This window comes from Condylura cristata, unplaced genomic scaffold (genome assembly GCF_000260355.1).
Source record: "Condylura cristata isolate star-nosed mole 26May11 unplaced genomic scaffold, ConCri1.0 scaffold00018, whole genome shotgun sequence".
Taxonomy (NCBI): Eukaryota; Metazoa; Chordata; class Mammalia; order Eulipotyphla; family Talpidae; genus Condylura; species Condylura cristata.
The window spans coordinates 31134561-31156440 of record NW_004567119.1 but is presented as its reverse complement, the minus strand read 5'-3'; the positions used below and the strand labels follow the sequence as shown (position 1 = coordinate 31156440).

Here is a 21880-nt window from a genome sequence, read left to right as displayed (position 1 = left end):
TCTGTCTGATTTACCCACATAGAATAATATCTTCAAGGAGCATCCATGCTTGGTATAAATGGTAGAATTTCCTTCTTCCTCATGTTTGAGTGTGACGCCATTGTGTGTGTCTACACATGTGTGCATTATATCTGTATATGTTCACACATGTGCATACAATAACCGTGCATGTGTGTGTCTGTATATCAGTGTGCACAATACCCATGTGTGCCTACATATGGGTCCAGAACACAGATACATACATGTACACCCACATACGTGTATGATGTATACATGTACATGCCTACATGTGACTATATAGTGTCCATGTGTGCACGTGTTTTATACATATATACATACATGTGTGTACACACATTTATGTACACATACATGTATTTAAAACATCCATATGTGCACATGTCTCTATATAGGTGTGTATAATAACCATATATGCACTTGTGTCTATGTGTGTGCCTGTACATAATGTTCGTGTGTGTGTGTGTGTGCATGCTTATCTCACATATCCTTTATCCAGTCATGTACTGTCTCCGTATTTTGTTACCTTTGAATCAATCTGTATTAGCAGTAGTCACATTCATGGTAATTCCATACAGGTATAAACAACTGGCTATTTTTTATGCTTTTTAATGAATCTATACTTGATATTTATTTACTGAATGCACATCATGTTATTGTAGACTAATTTTCATTTTATATATACTCGTTATATAGTTATGTTAATTTTTAGGTATTTCAAAATGTAAGCAATAACATCTTTAACTTGATCCTCTGAGTACACAGAGAGTTTTTATACAAGTCTGAATATTACAGGAAATTCTCTTGAGGCTGAATGCTATGGCTCTAGGTTTAGACAAGGCTGCTGCAGTAGGCTTGTTTCTAGATTAGGCCAAAGTGACAATTGCCTCATCAGTCATTAAGTGGATCCTCATTTATAGAATCTGGCCTCAGAAGATGGGCTTTGGGCAGGAGTTGGAGACAGCTGAAGCTTCAAGGAGAAGAATGTAGTTGATCATTTATCTACTCTTGGGCATAATATTTTCTGCTATGCAGAAGCAGTAGCACTTTAGGCAAGGAGGTCACTAAGCTGTGGGCCACACAGCAAAATTGTTCATTGTTGGCTGTCACTATCACCGCTCCTAATACACACTACTTGATAAATTTCATAAAATCTCAACTCTGTTGGGATGCATTCACACTATCATTTTCAGGATAAGAGCAGATCACTTGGGAGTGGGGAAATGTTCTTTAAATCTAGTGTAAATAGTGGCAGAAGAAAATGAATCTTTAGAGAATGAAGTAGGAACAATAAGGGTTATTACTTAAACTCCTTGTTGAAAATCACTCTGCCTTTTCAAGTTTTAGGGGCTATTAGTTTGAAAATCTTCAGGGGGCTAATCGATATACCTTACCCTTTCTGAAATGATATATTCAATATACAGAGCTAGTTGCCTCTTCTAAACATCTACTGTGCTAGCAAGTTAGAACTCTCTCTTGTTTTGCTTTGTATCTTCTCATTCTCCATCAGTGGATTCTTCTTCTTTTCTTTCCAAGAACAGTGCTTTCAATCCACAATCTCAGTTTCCTTTCTCTCCAGGTTATATCATCAAGAGAGTTCCTATTCACTTACATGAATGCATATAACTTAAGCACTGAGAGCCTAGCAAAAGAATGATAGAGTGAAGATGTAAGCTCACATCACTCACATGTGCACAAATAAATTCAAACATACAAAGAAAAAAACAAGTGAAAGATAAGTGGGTGGCTAGTATGAACATCAGGAGTAATGGTACTATGGAGAGAGGCAAGAAAGCTGGAATTAAACTGTGCATAAAACAAAACTAGGGCAGTGCTACCCATGAGAGAGATAGAGACTGCTGCACAGAGCATCTTTGCAGTTGTTAACTCACCACAGGGACTTTCAAAACTGGGTGCTAAACCAGAAGGGGTTGCGGAGATACACAGTACAGGGCGCAGTGTGTACCACAGAGAACTCTGGGAGTCAGGGTGCAGCATGGCAATGGCTATCTTGTACATGTCACTCCCAAGCCAAAACAGTTGGAGCCCAAATTCTGTTGGTGAGGAGAGCCAGAGCAGATCAAGTGTCTCCTCTTACAAAAGGCTATTCTTGTCAGTCTTTGACTATGTTGTAAGTAATGTCTAGCTTACCCCATATAGGGTCAAACTGAGATGACCACATGCTTTCATTGGCCAAAGTTTGAAACCTGGACCTTCGCAACAGGAGCCAACAGGTCGGGGTGTACTCAGTCAGCACAGGGAACAGTTCTGAGCTTGTGGGCCTGTGGCAGTCCCCACCCAGCATTGCATCTGTATCATACAATTCAGCTACAACCTTTAGGCTGAACTGGGCATGACACCATATGAGATACCTTGACTGAGGAGTTGGCTTAGCAGAGGAAATTGTGATGGATGCCTGTTACACAACTCACTTACCTGTAGTGTTACAGCAAGCATGAATCCTTAATGATTATGGAGGCAACTTTTCAGCACTTCCCAAATCCCTTGGTTCCTTTCTGCCTATAAACTCTTTCTGGAATCAGTTCCCTGGCCACCCAAATAAGTACAAAGGTGGAAGTATGTGAAAGTTCCTGGTTAAAAAAAAAGAAAATAATAACCCAACTAGAATTATATTCAGCTTGTAGTAGGATGAGGTATAAAGACAACTTTGAAGGATAAGGAAAGGAAATTTCCTTTTTTTACCCACAAAAACTGAAGAGACAAAATAACAGAGCATGAAAGCTTAGGGGGGAATTATAACCCAAAGAAGTCTCAATCCAGTAGAAATGTGGAATATGCCTGATGAGGAGTTTAAGGTAATGGATATGTCATGAGAGCTAACTTAAAATAAACAGTGACGGATCAAAAACAGAAGCATTTTAAACAATGAGAAAATGTGAGACCGATATGCTTTTAAATAAGGGACATAAGACACACTATAAGTGAATACAAAATATAATAGCCTCAGCATTAGACAGAAGAAGTAATGAAGAGAATTATAGAGCTTTAAAGAGCAGTGGTGGAAAACAAAAACAGAATGATAAGAAAAAGAAAAAAGAAATAACATGAAAACTATGTGGACATCCTAAGGAGAAATAATAATCATACATTGGGGATACAATAACAGAAGAGAAAAAGGAAAATCAGGAAAAATTATATGAAGAAGTAACTGCTGAGAGCCATCTCTGTTCTGGAAACTAACTAGACCTCCTTACTCAGAAAGTCCAAAGAGTTCCCAAAAATGTAATATCAAACTGACACACTCCAAGACATGTTGTGTTTATAATTATGATTGAAAACCAATTACCACAACACAAATAATAAAAGAATCATGAGAAGAAAGAGTAATACATAAATGAAACTTTATAGGCAAGAAGGGAATGATAGGGTATGTTTAAAGGACTTAAAGGAAAATATTTCTGACTTAGAATTCTTTACCCTGCAAGACTATCATTCATGACAGAGGGTGGGGAAGGAACTTCAGTGAAAAGCAAACATTAAAATAATGTATCAGCTCAAGGTAGGCATGCTAGAAGGTTATTATAAGGCAATTTAAAAAGTTAGATATAGCAATTCAATATAAATTATAAAAGTAGAGGAGGAGGAGATTAAAAATATAGCCCATCAGAACAAAGTTTGAAACCAATTCATCAAATAATCCACAAAAATAGTCCGTCATATACTAACCTCAGCAGAATCTTCAAATAAACATCAGTAGAAGTAACACATGAAGAACATGAAAAGGAACATAAAAAAAAAAAACATAAAGGGAGCATGTCCTAAAAATAATTATAAAAAAACAATAAACAATTTTTGGCCCTCCCTGGTGGCGCAGAGGGTTAAAGCACAGCACTAAGAAGCTAAAGCCACTTCTGCATGAGTTCGATTCCCGCCTGCCCTGGAGGAGATCCACATAGTGAGGCAGACCTCTCTTGACCCGCCCGCTGCTCCCCTCAGCAGTGTACTTCTCGATCTGCCTGTTTTGCTCCCTGCTCTGTCTCTGGTGAATCCTCTCATCCTCCACATCTCTGGCCTATACCCCAGTTCTGTATGCATAAATAAATAAATCTTTGCAAATAATAAAATAAACATTTTTAAAAATAATTAGGTATAAAAGGCTTGAATTTTCCAATTAAAAAGTAGACAGTTACTGGTGGATTATAAAACAACGGCAAACTTGATGTTTCCAGGAAATGAATGACCACACACCAAGTGATGAAGTACTAAGTTCCACTAGCAATTTCAGTATAACTAAAGAGAGATACAAACAACAGTACAATACTAGAGGATCTTATTACTCAAGTTATAGCTATGCACTGATCAAGATATTGAATCATTAAGGAAACAGTAACCTTAAATAAGGAGCTAGAACAACCAGTCTCAACTGATATGGGTAAAACTGTACCGACAAACATGTGTAGACATTTTCAAATGCACGTGGAATATTTCGAGGAGTAGATTATATGTTGTGTTACAAACCAACTGTATATAAAACTATGAGAACTGAAAGCATTCCAGGTATTATTTCTGACCATAGTGCCATAAGATAGAAATCAACCATAACATAAAACACACACACACACACATACAAAGCTATAAATATATGGAGACTAAATAACACACTGCTTAGTAGCTATTGGATTAAAGAGGAAATTAAAAAAGCAGAAATCAAATAATACCTTGAGACTAATGAAAACAAGGATACAAACTATCAGATTTTATGGGATGCAACAATATTAGCCTTAAGAGGGAAGATCATTATAATACAGGTCTACATTAAGAATCAAGACAAATCCAAAATAACCAACTAATATTATATCTGAAAGCAACTTGAAAGAGGAAAACAAGAACCAAATGTCTGGTGGAATGGATAAAATAAATATAAGAACAGAAGTGAATTAAAGAGAGATCAAAAAGACTGGACAAAAGATCAATGAATGCAAATGTTGTTTCTTCAAGATGAGAACAAATCAATCAACCTCCAGCTAGGCTAGAAAGGAAAAGAAGATCAAAAACATAAATAAGCATAATTAGTAATGGAAGGGGAGAAAATCTAATGGATAGGATGGGAATACAATAACTAAGATGTAATTACTGTGAATAGTTATATGGCAAGGATTTTGATAACTATGATCATATTGGACATTTCTAGAGCAATATATTTTGTCAAGAATAAGCAGGATGAAAGAAAAGAATTAAATAAACTGAGCACAATTATGGGCATTGAAATAGCAATAAAAAACTTTACAAAAACTACAGCCCTAACCCACGTAGCTTTACAAGTGAAATCTGTCAGTCCTTTAAAGAACTATTCCATCCATCTCAAATTATTTCAAATAATCCATGAAAAGCATTGTTCCTAAATTTATAATGCCCTAAAATTGAAGGCAGATAACAGCAGCACAAGAAAATGTGAGACCAATAACCCTGATGAATATTCATATAAAAATCTTCAACAAAATATTACTGGCAAATCAACTTCAACAATACATTATATATTGCTTGCTCATCCGGGTTTATATACTATGATCAATTGGACATCCCAGCATTACAAATATGGCTTAATATACATAAATTAGTCATGTAATAGACTGTAACAGAAAGAAAAAAATAAAATCATACTGTAATATCAATAGATAAAAAGAAAGCATTTGATAAGATTGAACATCATGGTAAAACTCTTAACACAGTGGGAATAGAAGGACACGATGCAAGTTAATAAATCCATGTATTACAAATCTGTAGCCAATAGAATTATAAATGGTGAAAAACTAAACATTTTCTCTTTAAGATGAGGAATATGTTAAGGATGCCTATTGTCACCACTCTTATGTAACTTAGTGTTAGAAGTTTTAGCTAAAACAGTCTAACAGCAATAGAAAAAGAAATCTATCTAGAACAGAAAAAAAGAAATGTATCTATCAGTATTTTCAGATGAGACAATATTTATACAGAAAATCCTAAAGACTTCCCCAAAATCTGTTAGAAACAATACAGGTAAACAACAAAATGAATGATTACAAAATAATTTCAAAATCTGTTGCGTTTTCTGATACACTGAATGAGAAAAAAATAAGAAAATAATTCCATTCACAATCATAGCAAAAAGAACTCAGTATCTAGGAGTTAACCTAGCCAGGAAGTAAGGGACATGCACAGTGATAACTACAGGTGTTATTTGCAGACGTGGATCATAACACATGGGGATGGAAAAGGAATGCCTGCTTATCAAGCGGATCAATATAACCAAAATGACTCAAGACCTGGGGATAAGAAAGCTCTGATATGGCCCTCCCTGGTGGTGCAACTGGTTAAAGCATAGCACCATGAAGCTGGCTACAGATGCTTCAGTGCAAGTTCGATCCCAGACCAGGGAGGTGACCCAGATGGCGCAACTGACCTCTTCTGTCTCACCCGTTGCTACCCTCAGCAGTGTACTTCGTCAATCTGCCTGTTAAGTTCCCTGCTCTGCCTCTGATGAATCCTTTGAATCCTTTGACTGCCCCTGCACCTATGACCTGTACCCCAGTTCTGTATGAATAAATAATCTTATATATATATATATATATATATATATATATATATATACACACAAATATCCATTACACATACATCTTGTCTTCTCCTTTCCCCACAGATTCACCCCACTTCACCCAGATTTAGTTTCTCAGTGCCCTGCACTCTCACTGCACAGTGGGTCTCTTGATTCTGTAGAACCATCTCATTCAAGTTCAGGGATTGTCACTGTCCATCCATTGTCACTGTTGCTGCTGTAATGTGAATTCATAATTGGTTCTTGCTTTTTAACTGAATCTTCTTTCACCTAGTATCTTTATCTGGCTTCTAAAATATGATGTAGATGATTATCTAATAGAAAAAAAATAGAACTATAGCTGTGGCAGTTTTAATATAGTCACAAATTCTTTATCATCCTTGACATTGAGATGTGCTATCTGTGTCTGATTCCCTGAAGCTGGGGTATATGACCACTTGATCATTTCAATGAGTGGGAAATAATCCTCTGTCAGTTTCCATATTCCAGTAGACAATGTGTTGTGTGCATATGAAATAGGCTGTCCCACCAGAAGAATACATGGTTTTAGAACTCTAAAACCATATTCACTAATTTCATTAAAACCCTAGTCATTAATTATGTTTTAGAGAAGATTCACAGCACAATTGTGAAGATACAAACATTCCCCTTACCTTCTTGCATACAAGCCTCCCCCCATTACCCACACCCCCTCCAGAGTGGCATATATATTACAAGTAAGGAATCTGCATCTGTATGTCATTATCACTCAAATCCATAGTTTACATTAAGGTTCAGTTAATGGTGTTTGGATTTGGATACATTTGTGACAGGTGTCATCTGTAGTCACAACATCAGGCAGAATCTTCTCACTGTCCTGGAAACCCGCTGCTGTTTCCTCTTTAAATCTTTCCCAATCATTGTCTGGTTTTCCCTTCTTGTCTTAGGTCTCCTGCAAGTAGATTTCATGCTTTTTCATATCTGTTGATCTCAGGCCTTTTCACTTTGTTCCTTTAATGTTTGCACATTTTCCCTAGAGTTATTGCCATTCTTTGTAGGTATCCTTTTGTAGAATTTTGAGATACACAATTAGCCTCATTTTTTTTTTCAATTCATGTATTCTAACACTCATTTTAATTTCCAAATTACTCTCAATTTAGCCCAGGAGTGTAAACAGAGTGAAATATTTTAAATGTCAATAATCTGTGTCAGTCAAACAGATCCTAAGCTGAATAGTACAAATGTATTCAGTAATTCAAGCAAATTTTAATGTGGGCCTGGGACCCACTTATTGCAGTTCAAATCATCTCCTCACTGGTTCACACCACCTCATATGAATCCCTAGAAGTTCCCTTCCGGCACACTGTCCATCCACCAGTCATGTGGCCAATAATCAAGGCCCGTAGAAAGCCACATCTGAAAATACAGTGTCAGGTTAAATGATTTCCTATGTTCTTACTGAGATGAAACTTCAGTACAATTCAGAAAGCCTCAGGAAATATGCAAACACATGCAATATATACAGTTTAAATATAAGGGCATGGAAGCTGGGTGTTGCTGGGTTTTTGGAGCCCTTTAAAACTTTGTCTTTCTTCTCTGTTCTTTTTTTACTCATGTTATGTTTCCCCTTTTCCTTGCCCTTTTGCATGAAGGGGTTACACAGAAGCAGCTCCAGCTGTGAACCCCGAGAGCCCCACTCTTAGTGTCAGTTAGGGTCAGTTGAGTCAGCCTCTGTTATGGAGCAACCAGATTTCTGAACTTTCTCTTTCCTGTTTCTTATAGAATGACAGTGATATGTTGAGAAAATTCTGTCCTATCAAGAGGGATTGTTGGTTAAAAAAACTAGGCTAATAGGAGCTTCCCTATAGAAAATGTTTATATCATTTTTGCTGGAATGACATTGAGAATAGGAAAACTGAGAAACAACCTCCAAAGTATAACAGGACTTGACCTGTCACCTGGCCAGGGGTGGTAGCTCACTAGAGATACAGTCTGAGGGCATATCTATGAAATCATGGATTTTATTCTTTATGGTTTTAGACTAGAAAAGCTAAAGGAACCCTGTCAGTGGGTATTGTACATATGTGTTGCAAATAACATTCTGAATTCTGTAGTAGTATCGTTTAAGTTCAGATATCCAAAAGGTAACATGAGGAAGGCTAACACTAGGATTGTCGTCATGCTAAGAGGTATTTAGGGAACATTCCAAATTCCGGCTTAGATCTGTCAGCAATTGCTAAGTTAGGAGATCTGAGGTAAAAAGTACATCTTGTTAAAAGAGCAGGCTGACTGAGCTCAATATAAACCTGCTCCTCAGATGAGCAGTTCTTCCCCATTTAAACACATATCCTTTGCCATATGGCACACTCCCAGGAGAGAGTTCTCCACAGGTCTCTTGAATTTCTACATTTTGTAGACAGAGGGCTCAGTGGCCTTTGTTTCAAGCTATATTTTCAAGGATTTTTCTTTTCTTTTTTTTTTTTTTTTTATAGCAAAGGGCAGACTTGTTGACAGCTGAGGACAATGACACATTGACTCAGAGTAGTGAAGACCTCAAAATATTTTTCTTGATCCCCAATAAATTTGATGTGTAATATGCATTCTTTAGGTGAAAGAACTAAAGGAAAAATAAATATAACTTCTATAAAACTGTTTTTTTTTAATTTTCTTTGAAGATTATTATCTCTCTATTATTTCTACTAATACTCCTTACACATTTTAAAATAAACTTCCTTTGCTTCCACTCTTCTGAATTAGCCATATTTCCCCCATCCCTACAACAAAGATGAAGGATAAAAGTTGCCAACTATGATCATTGAAGACCAATTGAACAATCCTCCTCATGTGAGAACAGGGGAGTCCTCAATTCTGGAACATCTCTATAGACATTTCAGGTAGGACTCACTGTGCTGAGTTTGACTCAGTAGCCACTGTGCCCAAAATGAGTTGAAAGAAAATATTAAATTTTGAATGGAATTGGCTGAAATGATTAAGCCAAGAGCAGTATATGTAGAAAAGATGAAAAGGATTCCATTATTTCATTCGGAACATAACATTTATATCTTGAACATGAGGTTACCATACCACAAACCAAGATACTACAGCCAGGTTTGGTATTTTCCTAGCTCCTGTGAGAATGCCCCATCTGAAAGACCAGAATGTAGAGGGAAAAGGAACATTTTTATACAGTTTGTGGAAATGTAGATGGGTCCTACTCCTATGGAAAACAGTATGAAGTTTTCAAAATATTAAAAATGGATATGCCATAGGACCCAGAGATTCCACTCACAGGTGTGTACCTGAAGAACATGGATATGCTAAGACGAGGGGAAAGTTGCACTCCTGTGCTCATGGCATTACTAAAGCCACACAGTACAAACAACCTCAATGCTCAAAAGCAGACAAGTGGATCATGGAGATGTGATGTTTATAACAATCAACTTCTACTCAGTGATCAAAGGAGATAAACTCATGCCATTTACAGTAACATGGGTGAATCTTGAAGGAATTATGCTAAGTGAAATAAATTAAAAGGAAAAAGAAAAATACCCAGTGATGTTGTTTATATGTGGAATATGGAGAAACCAAAGGGATAGATAAAGCCAAACTCAAAAACGAGCCCTTGAAAGCTAACTCTAGGACCTGTGAGATTGAGGGGAAGGGGCAAGAAAGGACTTTGCATGCTTGGGTGGTGAGAACACTCTGGTAACCAAGAGAAGGTGGCTAGTTCTGTACTTCCCAATTAAAAACAAAAATGCAAGCCAATGTTAACTCAATGAAAAATAAAATTTTGTTTTGATTTAAGACCTCCCCCCAAAAGTATATTGTTTTGATTCCTAAAATCTTTATGAGATTAACAGTTATTGTCTTTTAATATTTTGTGCACTATAAATTTGATACATTAATTTATTTTTATAAAGATCTATTTATGCATACAGAACTGTGGTACAGGCCATAGATGCAGGGGCAAGAGAGGCTTCACCAGAAACAGAGCAGGGAACAGAACAGGCGGATTCGTGAAGTGCACTGCTGAGGGGAGCAGCAGGTGATGTAAGAGAGGTCTGCTGTGTCATATGGGTCACCTCCAGGGTTGGAAGATCGAACTTGTACTGAAGTGGCTGCAGCTAGCTTTCAGTGCTGCATCCTAAGCTGTTGCTTCACTAGGGAGGGCCCACTATGTTCATTAAGTAACTTGAAGAATTATGATTTTGTAAACTTTGGTTAATTCTGTCTCATCATATTATTTTTTAATTCATGTTATTTAAAACAGTTTCACAAGCGGGCCCTTCCTGGTGTCTCAACAGATTAAAGCACAGCACTATGACAGCTGCAGCCACTGCAGCATGAGTTCAGTGCTTGGCCAGGGAGGTGACCCACATGGCTCGGCAGACCTTGCCTGTCTTGCTTACTCCTCCCCTCAGCAGTATACTTTGCTTACCTGCCTGTTCTGCTCCCCGTTCTGTCTCTGGTGAATCCTCTCACCAACCCTGCACCTCAGGCCTGTACACCATTTCTGTATGCATAAATAAATAAATCTTAAAAACAAAACAAAAACAAAAACAGTTCCAAGAGCTTGACTTAACCTCCTCAATAGATTTTTTTAATGGAAAAGGCATATATCAATGGGATCAGGAAACATAATATCCATGTAGTTGTGATTTCCACCGTAAATGAAATGAATTGACCCTTTCTGTAATAAATGTAATAAATTGACCCTTTTGCTCCAGTCAATATCAGAGTAGAAGTAAAGTCTGTTGAAATGCACCACGAAGCTGAGTAAAGCTTTGCCTGGGGATGATGTGGGCATTGATGTCAAGAACATGTATGTCAAAGATGTTTGTCATGGGAATGTGGCTGGGAACAGCAAAAATGACCCACAATGGAAGCTTCTGGTCTCACCACTCAGGTGATTATTCTGAACCATCCTGGTGAAATCAGTGCTGGATATGCACATTGCCTGCAAGATTGCTGACCTGAAGGAGAAGATCTATCTTTGTTCTGAGAAAAAGGTTGAAGATGGCCCCGAATTCTTGAAATCTGGTGGTGCTGCATAGTTGATGTGCCTACTGCAAGCCCATGTGTGTTGAGACTTCCTCTGACTACCCTCCTCTGGGCGGTTTTGCTGTCCATGATATGAGACAGCTGGTTGCTGCCGGCGTCATCAAAGCAGTGGACAAGAAGGCAGCAGGAGCTGGCAAAGTCACCAACTCTGCCCAGAAGCTCAGGAGGCCTAGTGAATGTATTCCCAATACCTGACACCCCAGGCTTAATCCGTGATGGAAGTACAGTCTCAGAAGTGTTTATCTCAATTTGCCTTTTAAGTTTAATAGTAAAATCTGGTTAATGATAACAGTGCATCATAAAACCTTCAGCGGGGCAGGAGAATGCTTTTGTGGACCATTTGCTTTCCTATTTGTAGCGGTTTTAAGTTATTCATTTTTAAAACTGGTAGTTTTTAATAGAAACAATTGACCAAAAAACTGTCACAGAATTTTGAGGCCCATTAAGACAAAGTTTAATGAGAAAAACATATAGTGTCCTGTGATGCGGTTAGAATATGTCAGGTTGGTGAGATATAATAAACCCTTCAGTCATGAAAGAAAATATGTGTATACACACACACACACACACACGTGTGTACAGACTTAAAACTGAGTGGTTGACCTAAGACACTGAAGACAGTGTTGTATGCCACCAGAGGACATCTGAATCTGTAAGTAATGTAGAATTGGCAAATATAAGCTTTGTCGTTTACTGTTACCTTACATCAGTCTCTGGATACTGGAAAGGAGACGTACTGACCTTGATATATTAGCAATACCCAGAATGCAGCACAACTAACTTAGCAAAATGCAATTAGCAAAATGGATTATTGTTATAATCATTGCTGTGGGCACTAATTAAGATGAAAATTAATTTCATGACCGGTATAAGAAAACATCTAATCACATAAATTATCACTGTTATAGAAAACTGTTTACCGTGGGAAGTAGATCTTTAAAAGCATGGGGCTAAACCACCTTATAGAAATTATTTTTCATAACTATCTATTATTCATGGGTGTAAATTTGTTGGAATTTCTATGACAAGGGTTAGGGTTACCAATGACATAAGGATGCTCTTTTAAAGTTTTTCAAAATGTTTAAGCAGAAAACTAGCAAAAATGCATTCTATTTCAAAGCACTGAACTTGTATTATTTGCAGTTACATTTATAGAAAATATCAGGTGAGTATGAATTTTACACTAATTCTTCAATGTTGTCATTTTTTTAAGTGGACATAAAGCACCTATGGTAGAAGACATGATTTATAAGATTTAATTACTTAGAAAAAGGTCTTCATTTGTGACATTCATTCATTTTTAGAAAATCCAACTAAATACTAGTTGGATTTTCCTTCTGGGATATATACCACAGAAAGTAAAAGCATAATTCATCAAAAACATTAGCCTATTCTTTGCTCAAAGTACAGAAATAAATGTAACCAGGTCCCTGCCCTCCAGGGGATTATAATCCAGTAACATGGACGGAGTCTTTCAACACAAAGCACTAAGTGATAAAATGGAGTCCTGGGAAGGATAGTAAAAAAATTGGAGAACACAGAAAAGATGCACTGACAATTTACCAGGAGTTAAGCAAGTTATGTGAATTGTCAAATGTAATCCCCAAATCTTTTACAGCAGTTAATATTAGAATCACAATTTTAAATATTTTAAAACTGATACTTATGGTACAGTAACATGCCCAGCATATTGATAATTAGTTACTAATTATCAACTTTAGCAGGGTGTGGATTTAAACAATCTGATGTCAAGAGTATCAGTATCTCACATACACTTGCTGTTAAAGGAACAGTTCACAGAGGACATACATGTGCTCACTTTAAGATAGTTGCACAGTAGGGCAAAGCTAGGAGAAATGTGGGAGAATAGCAAGATATTTAAAAATATTTTAGGTGGTAAAAATAAAAAAAAAATAGAGAAATTTAAAGAAATTCCTTACAAAATATCACAAATATATTTTTTTAAGGATTTATTTATTTGTGCATACAGAACTGGGATACAGGCCAGAGGCTTAGGGGTTGTGAGACTCTTCACCAGAGACAGAGTGGGGAGCAGAACAGGCAGATCATCGAAGTACACTGCTGAGGGGAGCAGCGGGCGGTCAGGAGAGGTCTGCCGCGCCATGTGGTCACCTCCGGGACAGGTGGGAATCGTACTCATGAGGAAGTGGCTTTAGCTTCTTAGTGCTGTGCTTTAACCCTCTGTGCCACCAGGAAGGGCCAAATATTTGTTATTTTTAAACTTCATTGATTAGAAATTTTAGTTAAGAAAGGAAACAAAGCTGGGTTAATTTATATTATCGTTCTATAAAATACATCACTAAATCCCACTCCAAAGTATCTACACAAAAGATACATAAAGACTGATTAAAAACAAAAGTAGATGACTAGATTAAAAAGATGTGGTACATATGCACAACGAAATATTACTCAGAAGTCAAAAAAGATAAACCATGCCTTTTGCAGCAACATGGATGGAGCTGAAAGGGATCATGCTTAGTGAAATAAGCCAGAAAGAAAAAAGAAAAATACCAGATGGTTTCATTCATAACAGCAGTGGGGGGGATTAATAATGAAAAAATATATACCAGAAACATTTTACGGGGGTGGAGTGAGGAATGGGATCAAAAACGGGGGCCGTGGGAAGTGCATTGGACTATGGTAATAGCACATGGGTGTTTTGGTGATTGAAAGCCCATGGGGATGACAACTGAAATGGGAAAAGTCACAAAATTATGTAAAAATAAACATATTATTTAAAAAAACACATTGCTGAAAATATTGGTATTTTTTAGAAGTAAGCAAAGTGTTGAAAAAGACACTTTCAAAATGCATAGCTGAAGATAAAAGAACTATAAATAAAAACACAGGGGAGAAAGCATTAATACATAAAATGACAGAGACTACTTAGTTATTTTTATGACAAAAATATTATGATAATCATTTTTTCTTAGAGGAAAGAAAACTCCATAGTAGATAAATGAAATGGCCCTCATTCTGCCAGTGGACTGTGGTGATGTGTATGCTACAATAACTACTCCTGAAGCGGAGAACCATACTTCCAAAATACCAACAGCAAAGTAAATAAATATTAATGAAATAAAAAAATGAACAATAAAAATAGAATAATTAAGAACAGTCCTTCTCTAGTTCAAAACAACAATATCTCTGTAGATCCTTCTTAAGGTGTTAAGGGAGGAGGGGGTCCCAGGTGGCTGAACTAGAAGCAGAGGCAGGATTTCTGATGTTGTGCATGTATAATACAATATGCCTTGCTGCCAGACTAGAAGCATGAAGAGCTCTTGATCCCATAAGGTAACACACTGTCTCATTGTATGTTCAGCGGATACAGGTCTTTTGTTGCTAGTTTCAGAGGAGAGGAGAACGAGGGTGATAGATGTTCTGTCAAGTTGTTAACTTGACTGTTCTCCTTTCAGTTAATTCCTGTCAAGGAATTTATTTCAAATAGAAAAGAAAATAATATTTTTTTCAGTATCTGCATCTATCTTTTCTTTGAGGACAATATAGGTGTTAGCAGCTTGGGTTATTTCTTGAAATGTGTTTGAAAATATCGGGGAATAGGAAAGGGAAAGGGACAGAGGGAAGACAGTTTCTTAAAGTCACTAAATTAATTTTCATTAATTACCTTCCAAAACACTCAAAAATTAGTTGAGAGCTTTGTTAAGACATCTATGTCTTTAAACATGATTTTTTTTTATTTTTATATTTTCTATCTTCTCATTCCAGTGGAGCACCAGGGCAAAACCAAACCTACTTCCATGGTATTTTTATTTTTATTATTATTTTCTGTCTGTTTCATTTATCATTGCCTACTCTGGCTAAAATTTGCCAATATCAACAATCAAAATTTAGTGTTTCAGTTCCTGAGCTCAGCAGCATTTGACAGTTTCTCCCATCTTGGTTTTCATGAAGTACTTTCCCTGGAGGGTGGGGGTTGTGAAAGATGAGAACATGGGTAAATGGTTTCCCTGGGGGGTGGGGGTTGTGAAAGATGAGAACATGGGTAAATGGTTTTCTTATGCTTTGTTTTGATACCTGGGTTAAGAGTGCCTCTCACAAGTAGAAAATGATGCATTTGGCATCCCCGAATGAAGGCACTCCTACTTGGGGGTTGAGGAGGAAATATTACAACATGAAGCACCTGGAATAGTTCTGGACCCAGTGATTCAACACATAAAGGGAATAGGAGAGAGCTGTGTGGGAATCCCCTAAGTCTGGGTTACCTGAATTTTCTCTTTTTTTTTTTTTTTAAGATTTATTTAGTTATGCATACAAAACTGGGGTACAGGCCAGAGGCTTTGGGGCAGCTAAAGGCTTCACCAGAGACAGAGTGGGGAGCAGAACAGGCAGATCGACGAAGTACACTGCTGAGGGGAGCAGCAGGCAGGTCAGGAGAGGTCTGCTGCGCCATGTGCTCACCTCTGGGGCAGGCGAGAATCGAACTCATGTGGAAGTAGCTTTAGCTTCTCAGTGCTGTGCTTTAACCTGCTGTGCCACCAGGGAGGGCCTGAATTTTCTCTTTTTAATATGGATGTTCAATAAGTCTGCCTGTAGGAAATTCTGAGAGTATTCACAAAGATTCGGAAGGATCATCAACAAGTTATAAAATCACAAAAAAATAGAGAAAAATGGACCACTTAGTGAGTTAGGTAATAGGATATAATTTGATATACGTGGCCTCAGACATTAAGACATAGCAAATAAATGAGGTTATTTATTGAAATTGATGTGCAATTTCATAGAGAAATGCAGTTTCATAAGGAATACATTATGAAAATATTTTTACTTTGCCCACAACACATTGCTCAATAATTTTAGCAAATTGGCTTTCCTTAGAATTATTGACTAGTTGGAAATTGGAAATATCAATATTACAGAATTTAACGATATATTCCATTTTGCTATAATAAAGGGATTGAATAATTGGATTGAATTCGCCACAAAGATAAACATGAATATAAAATGCCACTTGAAAGACATCCACAGTTTACCTAATATACCTTCTTATAGAATTTTGTGGAAAAAAAAAAAAACGGTATAACATATACTTAGTAGAATTTTTTTCAATGGCCTGATGTAGATGTTGGGAAACAAACACCGTTTGAAGCTGACTTGGCCAGTGAGGCATACAATTAAAGGCTCATTTAGTGAAGTGGCTCACATGCCAAGCCCAGGACTGCTGTTCCAACAATCAAGGTTTTAATGTAAGCTCTTTCCATTAGAAATAGCAATTTTTATATTTTAAAAAATGAGATTCCTATCAAATTCTGATTGCTGGTTTTCGGCAAAAGACATGCAAATAGAACCATCATTAAGCAGAGCCAATCTAGAGCTGCCTGTGGGTGGGCATCAAGGATTGACATGCCCACCATGTAGTAGCTGCAGGACACTAATCAAGGAAACTGCCATTGCTTTCAGGGGGAGAAAGTATGATGTGTAGCCACTTACTGGCTTTGTTGTTCTATGTCTTGTTATCATTAAATTCAGAATCAGCTCCACATCTTTAATTCCTACCCATTCCTAAAGAAGATGAATTGTGTCCCCTAATGTGCTACCAAAAAAAAAAAAAAAGAGTAGAAAAGGTTATGTATTTATTTTTTTAAAGATAGTGATTTTAAAAAAAAAAAATTATGCACAAAGAACTGGGGTACAGGCCAGAGGTACAGGGGTGGGGGATGATTCACCAGAGACAGAGTGGGGAGCAGAACAGGCAGATTTACGAAGTACACTGCTGAGGGGAGCAGCGGGCGGGTCAGGAGAGGTCTGCCACGCCATGTGGTCACCTCTGGGGCAGGCGGGGATCGAACTCATGCTGCAGTGGCTTTAGCTTCTTAGTGCTGTGTTTTAACCTGCTGCGCCACCAGGGAGGGCCCAAACAAAATAATTTATCCTCACACTGCAGTGAGAGATGTGGAGGTGACTATCTTCAGGTATGGTTGGATCCAGGAGCTCAGCAGTATGGTCTAGGCCATTTCTAGATGAGAAAAAAAAAAAAAAAATTCATATGTAATACTTCAGATTGTGTACTTGTATAAAACCTTATTTGCACTGTGACTGTGGAATTTTAGGCAGATAAGATCAAAGACTGAATTCAGAATGGACAGTGAAAGTTTTGGCATTGGTCCAGGTGAAAGGTTATGATGCTGAGCAGGGTATGGCAAACATACAGTGGGTGAAAGTAAGAAAAGTTTGGTTTTTGTTGTGTGCAGAACTTAAAGTAATTTTCAAACAATAAAATTGGCATATCTATAAAATGGAAATAAAAGGGTACAAGAGCCTAAAAATTTTGAGGTATGACTAGGAAATTGATTTTAGTGTCAGTAATACCCAGAGGCAAAATGGGAGTTTTCTTTGTGGATTCAGTAATCAGGGAGAATGCACAGTGTGATACAAAAGATCTGGGTTACAGTTAGCACTTAAAAGAAAAACTGGGGTGAGCAAGTTAGCCTAAGGATGGACAAAGGAAATCAGTTGAGCTAAGCTTTCCTTAGCAGGGCTGGAGAAGAGGAAACTCAGAACCCCTTTAGTATTCCTTCAGTTATTGATATCCATTGTTTTCCCCCTCAATATAATTATTTTTTTTCTTCATTTATTCTCTAAGGACCTACAATATATTTCCAGAAAATCCCTGGTTTACACGATTTGGGTCTATTTCCATCATCAAGCCCACTTTCCAAATCTTGTGATTCCTGTAGTCTGTTCCTCTTTCCTCTACATCCCAATCTGTTAAACAAAAGCAAGCATGCTAGCTAGAAAATTATAATCCCTTTTTCAGGTAATAAAAATTAGAAATGTCTGCACCAAAGCAAACCTTCACAGAAAAACAAACAATTCACTCATGTTCATCTCTAGTTTAATGGGAATCACAAATGAGAGAAAATCTAGAGAATTTTCCATAGTCCTGTAGAAGAGATCTTTTGCTTTTCATGAAATATTTCTCCTTGGTAAAAGAACCAGGACTCTGAAGGGTTCCAATATCACAAAGAAACCATAAACCTTTTGTAATTCTTGGAGTTGAACTCTCCCAGCAGAGAAAGCATATTTTATTATGCTTTAGTAATAGCCATGCAGAGAAATCATTCACAAAAAATGGCAGTGCATGAGGGGAAGATGATCAGTTCTTGTATATGCTAACTGGATCAGAAGTGCTTCTAGCTGTTTCTGGCCACATCTGCTACAACATTTCTGCCTGAATTTTGCATTCAGATTCCATATTATAGAAAGAAAAAAAAACATAATTCAACGTCCTCCTTGATGGCACAACAGGTTAAAGCTCAGCACTGCAGAGCCAGCCACACAGAGGCAGCTGCAGCCGTGTGCACTACCACAGCCGCTTTAGCACATGGATCGCTGGCCAGGGAGAAGACCCACATGGCATGGCAGGCAGATCTCTTCTGTCTCACCACTGTTCTGCTCCCTACTCAGTCTCTGGTGAATCCTTTCACTGTCCCTACACCTTTGGCCTGTACCCCAGTTCTGTATGCATAAATAAGTAAATCTTTAACAAAAATTAAAAAAAAATTCAATTTCAAAATACCTTCTCATTTGTGATCTGTGACTGAGTTTAGCATAGCATTATTTATACAATGTTTTGTTTATTTTTCTGGTTAACATATCATTAAAATTTTGAGTAGATTTTTAATGTAAGGTAACAGTCTACTTTGCAACATCAGTCCTCTTTGATATAAATTATTTTTAAAACTTAGTTAATTTTAAAATTAAATCAACAGTAAAGGCATACTTATTTAACAGCATCAGTGTCTGTTTTTAAAAAAGGTTTATTTATGCTTACAGATCTGAGGTGCAGGCCAGAGGTGTGGTGGTGGTGAGAAGATTCACCTGAGAGCGAGAGGGGAGCAGAACAGGCAGATTTACTGAGATATGCTGCTGAGTAAAACAGCAGGGAGATAGAAGAGGTCTGCTGCATGTTGTCAGTCAGCTCTGTGGCTGGGGTTAGAACTCAGACCTCAGCGGTGATAGTGCTGAGATTTAACCCTTAGCTTACCGGGAAAGCCCCTTGGCATTTTCCTTCCAATTGCTCTCTGCCATGGCCACATTTTACATTGCTGTAAATCCTGAGAGCTCCTGCTGTTTAGGCAGAACAGTGAGAGGATTCACCAGTTACAGAGTGGGGAGCACAATTGGCATATCGACAAAGTACACTGCTGAGGGGAGCAGCAGGCAGTTCAGAAGAGGCCTGCTGTGCCATGTGGGTCACCTCCCTGGCCAGGGATGGAACTTGTATGGTGGCCTTCCATAGCTTTACAGTACTGTGCTTGAACCTGTTGCCACCAGGGAGGACCCTCAGTGTTTGTTTTTTTGACCTTAGTAAGTTACTCTTTCCAAGTCCTTTAGTAGTACCTTTTCTATTTTTAATACTTATAATGTTTTCAGTTTTCATAATATTTTAGCTTTGCTAAATTTAAATAAAATATATTCCTTATTTCATTGGGAGAATACATTGATATGTGTTTAACAGTAATGACCATATTTAACAAATTTAATGGAATTGTTGATGGGGCCTATTTAAGATGGATTCTGATCTTTGATCACTCAGGACAGTTATAGGCCATGAACCATGTTATACTGGGTTCACCCTCTTTTACATTTCCCTTTGACACCCCCAAGTTTGAACTCTAACCTCTCTATCTGCATTTTTCCTTTTTATCATTTAAAAATTCATCAAGTTAATATTCTCTTCTGAAATCCTAAGACTGATATCTGTGTTTTCTCTTCTTGCTGCATTTTTGAACGTTCCTGGAGGAGGCAGATATGGAACACTTTTACAAACAGGCTCAGGCCTTGAGAATGATACCAGAAATTCTATGCTAATTTAGTTGCTATGGGTTAAAAAATTACTCATCTATAACACAACTATAAATTGTGGAACTGAATAAACTGGTTCCAAGACCATATGTAAATACTGCTCACAGCCAAAGCTTACATTTCCTCATGTCAAGAATGCTTTGTGTGTGTGTTTGTGTCTGTTATTTTCTTAATTTATAGATTGTGTATGCAGCCAAATACTCTAAGAAACATTTTATTTTGTGATGATTTCTCCTGGAGTTTCATGTTAGCTGTTGTTTCAGTCCTCTATTTTCTCATTATAAAGTCATCTTAATAGTTTGATTGATTTGATATAGGATATTAGATAAAAATTACTTTCTGTATAAGTGTAGAGGCATTGTTCAGTAGCCTGGTTTTATTGGTTAGCGCTCTAATGAAATTTTGGTTGTGCAAGGCTAATGATCTTATTTATGAAACTTTTAGAGACATCTAAACATTTCAAAACTTTTAACTTTCATAATATCGCTGCTGTGTAAGTAATTTTAACATTTTCCCCTGTGTACTTGACAGTCACTTTCTAAATCTAATGACTATTGCAGTGTTGAAAAGCACCTTACATTATCTTCCTCTTTCTCTTTCTCTTCATCTCTTCAATACTTTAATTGGTAATGTGTGTCTGAATGGTTGATGTGAAGGTTCGATGAAGTTCAGTTTATACTTTCATTTGTCTTTCAATGACATTTTTATTTTTTTCATCATTTTATAAAACTAGATTAATTTCAGGGGTACATCTTCACCTGTATCTGGGCATATGCCTGTCCTCATAATCTAACAAAGTTCTTGTAGCCTCTCTACCACATAGGCTGTTGGGGGTAACAACCTATCCTAAGAAACTGTATCTCCCTACAGCCCTCTGCTGGGTGTGTGGGTGTCCTATACCCCAGGCACTTTGAAGACACTATGAAGTCCTTTCCACTGTGGTCACCTCATACCTTGTGTAGAGTTTCTTGTGTTCTTTTCCATCAGTTACCAACCTCACCGATGTTTCTGTAATTGCCTCACATGTTGTTAGTGGGTGATTGTCTCCATCATTTTCATGATTCTTTCCTCCCTCCCTCCCCCCCTTCCTTTCATTCTTCTGCTCCTCCTCTTCCCTCTCTCCTCTTTGTTTCTGTTCTTCATCCCTTTTCTATCCCTTCCCTTCCCTTTCTTTAACTTTTTATTTATTCTCCATTAATGACTCGTTGGAATTTTGGATAGGAAAAAATGAATTCAGATTGCAACTATTTTATATTTTAAAATAAATCATTGTATTCTAAAATGCTTCACCATGGAATTTATTAATTTACCACTTTTTAATTTTGAAAAAGAGTAATTGTGGACTTTTTTTTTTAAGAGGGCATGGAACACAGAGGAGGTGTTGATTACTTTATATATTTGACAAAGTAATAAATAATAAATCTC

The 21880-nt window shown here is 37.2% G+C and overlaps 1 pseudogene; it reads left to right on the top strand.

Moving 5' to 3' along the window:
* Positions 1-2801: 2801 nt before the first annotated feature.
* On the top strand, positions 2802-11803 carry LOC101631593 (annotated as a pseudogene).
* Positions 11804-21880: the final 10077 nt, after the last annotated feature.